Below are 5,546 nucleotides of genomic sequence, written 5' to 3' on the forward strand. Positions count from 1 at the left end.
CTCTCTGGGCTCATTTGTCATGACTCTTCTTCGAACTTTACATTATAGTTCATCACACCCACACTGTACATGGTTGTATGTACATGTATCTGTTTTTGTTCTTGTTCTCGGCCTAGACCAGGGGTCAGCAAAATATGACCTACAGGTCAAATCTGGACGATGACTCATATTTTACAACCCTTGAGCCAAGGATACTTTTATATTCTGAAAAGTTGTAAGACACAAAGAGTATGTGACACAGACCTTCCATATATAACCTGAAAAGCCTGAAATATTTACTACCTGGCCATTTACAGAAAAAAAAAAGTATTGCCCCCCTGCCTTGGCTAAATCCCTTTTATCACTTAATATACATGTGAGATCATCAATCATCCCCTCCATGGAACTTTCCTACTTAACTTCTTCCTGTACCCAAGATGAATGTTAGAAATATCTCCATCTTTTCATAGTACCCAGTGAATAGTTCTATCATTAAACTTACCCACAGCATTTCAGGGAGTGGGCCTCCCATTTAGACTGTTAGTTATTTATTATGAATTTTTCTATTCACGTAATCTATCATAGGCACATAATAAATGTTTATGGCATAATTTTTAAAAGGTGTTACAGTTTACAGCATATGCTGTCAAGCAAGTTAAATGACAGAAGCTCTCCGTGGTACTGAAGAGCTCTTGCTTCAGCTCAAACTCCTTCCTGTGGGACGCCCAGAACCTTGTGTTTCGCATTCCTCAGTTACATTCACCAACCTCTGTCTAGACTTTTTCTGCCACTCTTCAGTCAACTTCCTGTATAATCCTAAGTAACTCTTGCCCCATCCCCTTTCTGCTCCAATTGACAGTATCTATCTTTTGATCAAGGTGCTTATTGCTCACGAAATAGACATATGCTCCCACACATTTTCTGGTCACTTTGCAGTTCAAGTGGGCCATGAGTCAAACAGGAAAGAGCAGAAATAAAGTACACCCTTTCCTTCTGAGGCACAGAATAGAGGACACGAGGGCTCCACATTCCTTTATTCGTCCCCCTTGATGGAAAGAGAGGCCACGTGCTGAGCTGGCACAGCCACGATGTGGAAATAGCCCGTAACTGCTGAGTTCCCGCATACAGGACAACTACTCTGAAGAGTGACCTGACTCCAGGAAGACCAGTGAGTCAAGCTGATATTTAGGATTTAACTTTTTACCACACCAAAGCTGGACTTACCTGATTAATACACCCTTTTACTGCAGCACTTACCACAGTTCATTTACTTCTATGTCCTTTACTACATTATAAGTTTCTTAGGAGAACTGATTTGGTCTCATTGATTCTGAAGAGTATCACTCAATAATTGTTTGCCAAACAAATGAATAGATTTCTAAGTTGGCTTTTCTCTTTTCCATGGTATTTATTACTCTCAAAAGGAACAAACTTTATTTTACAACAGTCAAAAAAAAAAAAAAGTGGTGATGAGCATAAGCTGTTCATTAGCAGTCGGGAACAAAGACTCTAGCGCTAAACAGCCTGAGTGCATGCACCAGTTCTGCCACATAGCAGCTATATCCTTGGTAAATTATGTGCTCCATGCCCCAGTTTCCCCGAATGTGACAGGAATAGCCACTTCCTTGGGTCATACAGCTACTGGACACAGAGTGTTTAGAACAAGGCCTATCACATAGTAAGTATGATAAGCCATATATATACACATACTTATGTAAATGTATACATTTATATAGTACTTAAATGTTGGCTATTACTACATCACTGAAACTTCTCCTTAGGAACCCTAAATTTCTATCCATGTCCTTAATGACTGACAAAATCAATGCATGTTTTCTAGTACTTCATTCAGGAACTTATCTTTGTTTTCTTATACAATTAATAAGTTAAAGAATATTACATCACATGCAACACCAAAACGTTATAGCTTAAACATGTATCGTATTACAATTATCACAAGCACTTTATTTACATCATGTTAGCAGATTAGGTACACTGGGAAGTATTATTACTTTATGAATTCTGATGTTGAAGTATATTTCATCCTATTTTCAGTTCCTCTAACTCCAAATGCTACCTAGATAAGATAAACAGTATGTTTTTAAAAAGACAAATGTGTATTACTACTTCCGCTTAGTTTTTATTAAAATTCACCCTCTACTGAGGCAATAATGTGAATAATTTGGATCAGAAAACTAAGTGTTTCATAACCGTTGAGGCTAAATGGTTACAAATGTAGTCTCAGGAATTCTGAAGACCCCTTCATATTCAAAATAGATTAGAGAAAAAGACAAAGTACAGGTCTTTTTTTATTAAAGACTGTACCTTTTTCTGTTGCTCAGGCTAGAGTAAAGTTGGCATCATCACAGCTCACTGCAAACTCAAACTCCTGGGCTCAAGTGATCCTCCTGCCTCAGGCACCTTAGTAGCTGGGACTACAGGCACATGCCACCAGGCCTGGCTAATTTTTCTATTTTTTTGTAGAACCAAGGTCTCACTCTTGCACAAGCTGATCTCAACCCCCTAGCCTCAAGCAATCCTTCGGTCTTGGCCTCCCACAGTGCTAGGATTACAGGAGTGAGCCACCTGCCCAGCCAAGGTCTTATTTGTTATATGAAGTTAGGCAGAGCATATTGTTCTGACTAAAAACAATGCTACTGGGATTATATTCAAAAGAATATAATCACTCCAAAGATTACCAAAAAGATTTTTGAAATGAAAGGCAGGTGATTCCTAAAAGGTAAATTTAATTATGTTTCTCCCCTATAGCTTTCATTCATTTATAATAAATCATGGCTGACTATACAAACCCTTTAAAGCTTCTTTATCAAAGGAGAAATGAATTTATTTTTAAATTTGGAATTATTTTTGCCTGTAGTTTCTAACTAAAAAGGCTGTCACACAAACATTTTTAAAAATAATTTATTTGTATACTTCTGTTTATAGTTGGGAATAAAATAGCAGAATATTTATATTTTAGCATTAAATTTATATGTCCCACAATATACAAAGTACATTAAGACAGAAGTATATTATGCAATTCATGAAAGTTACGTAAACATACAAATCTATAATTATACATTCACCGTAAAAAAAATATTTTACTAATATAGAAACCCAGTACAAAAAGCTTGGCTACTGGATACACAGTTACAGCTAGATAGGGGAGGAGCTGTTCTGTAGCACTATAGGAAGAATGTGGTTAATGGTAATTTAGTGTATATTTTCAAAAAGTTAGAAGATTCTGAATGTTCACAGCACAAGGAAATGATACATCTTTGAGGCAACTGATATGCTAATTACTCTGATTTGATCATTGTACATTGTGTACACGTATCAAAATATCACTTTGTATCCCACAAATCTGCACCATTATTATGTGTCAACCCAAAATAAAAGAAAAAAAAATCACTACCTTTGAAAGTCAATGCTTATGTAGATTCACCAAGCGGTTTGCTACTATTATTGATTCATCCATCATATTCCTTGCTAAAGCACACACCTTAGAGGTTGGTTTAGTCTGGGTTTGAAATGCCCTTAGTCACTCATTCTGTCATAATAGTTTTGTTAGGTAAAGCTCTCTATGCTGATGCTTATTCTCCCTGGCACTTCATAGTCACTACTGAATTACATTCTAGACTTTATTTCTGACCAAAAGTGGTTTGCTGATCTAGCTATCATCTCTTTGCAGATAGTTCTTTTTTATTTTCCCTGATTGCTTCTTAAACGAAGTATTTTTATCGATGTATAATATGCATATCCTCACAGGTCCGGTGACTGGAAGTCCAGAAACGAGGGGTGAACAGGGCTAGCTCCTTCTGAAGGCCCTAAGGGGGGAACTGCTCCAGGCTGCTCTCCTGGCTTCTAGGAGGTCCCCCATTGCACCCCTCGTCCTCGCAGGGCACTCTCCCTGTGTCTCTGCAGCCAGCATGAAGACATGATAGCAGACAGGCTGAGGGAGAAGCCCACCTGCTCATATGGCCTCCCCTTCGCTCACTCTAACTTAATCTGCAATGACCCTGTTTTCAAATAAGGTCTTATTCTGAGGAACTGGGGGGTAGGAGTTCACTACAACTTTTTTGGGGGAGGGACACAATTCAACCACAACATGCCTCAAGGGAATAAAGAGGAATACAAGCAGCTGCAGCCTTCTTACTCAAAAAATGCTTCAATACTGACAGTGTGGATGCCGGTCTGCCAGGCAGAGGTAGGTGGAGGGGCTGGTCTTTATTAGATGCTATCAAATGAGAACATTTCATTTCCTAAGCATTGTTTGAATTCTAAAATACAAGCCACATAAAATGGGTTAGGAGTAGATAGAAGGATGGACAGCAGGAGGAAGGGGGAAATTGACACCAAAAAGAAGTTATGTTGACAAAAAATGTCTAGAGGAAATTCCGCCTTTGCAACTAGAAATTGTATGCATGAGTCAGCATGACCTTTTAAAATTAATATGTTCCTTTAAAGAGAGGCAACCCATTGTTTCCCATACTTTAATATTGAAAATCACTAGCTAATGTAAATTCTAAAAGAACACATAAACATTTATGGTATGATGATCATTAACTCTGTCACTTAAAGATTTCCAAATAGGAGGAAGTTATGGTATCTATCAAGTTATTAGGAAAAACTATCCTAGTAGTTATTTTCTAGCTCGATTAGCTACACTTCCCATTCCTCAGAAGATGTTATTGTCTGCTGATACTGAATTCTTACAAGCCAAGCAGAATTTAGTCTTACATTATAATATGTTTCCTTATAAAGATGTCATAGAAAGTGACATAAAGATCTTTTTCTAAAGACTGACTGCACAGCTAAGAGAGACCATTATTTAAGCTATCATTGAATGTAGATTTTTATGATTTTTTTTAAGAAATAACGAGAGCTCCACTAAAAGTTTGTGATTGTGAGTACCTTCCATGAAAGGCCGTGGTTGCAAAAAGCTCCCCTATGCTGTCCAGTCTGGGGAGAAAGCTAAATTGGCCTCTTATAGGTAGGTTGTCTTTTTACTCCCCGTATGACACACAGGGGGTATAACACGACCTCACCTGGGCATACAGGGGTTTGTGAACACAATTCCAATTACAAGAAACAGGATTTGCACACGTCGGGGCCCGCCCAGAGAGCAGCAAATTCACCTTCTAATTTGCAGTGTTGCCCCCAGAGGCTGAGCGAGATTCAGCCCACATATGGCAAGTGCGGGGATGCTTGCGCTCAGTGCACCAGGTGGGAGGTACGGCGCTCCCAGTCAGGGCGGCTGAGCAGATGATTTACGGCTGACGTCTAAGCACTCCTTCGAGGACTGCCAAGCACTGCACTAAACGCCACCTATCAGGTAAATCCAGTCGTGGTAAACAGGCTTGGCATGAACAACAGAAATAAAATATGCTAATCAGTGGTTCTACTCCAGGAAAACAAGTCACCAGGGAAGGAAAAAAAGCCACGTCCTTAAAGCATCACAAAGGTTTCTGGTTAATCTTTTACATTTACCTCTAGCTATGCCATCCCTCATATTTTTACCCCATTTACAATATTATAATGTTTTATACAACTGCCCTCTTTAGCCT

This window comes from Nycticebus coucang, chromosome 18 (genome assembly GCF_027406575.1).
Source record: "Nycticebus coucang isolate mNycCou1 chromosome 18, mNycCou1.pri, whole genome shotgun sequence".
NCBI classification, from domain to species: Eukaryota; Metazoa; Chordata; class Mammalia; order Primates; family Lorisidae; genus Nycticebus; species Nycticebus coucang.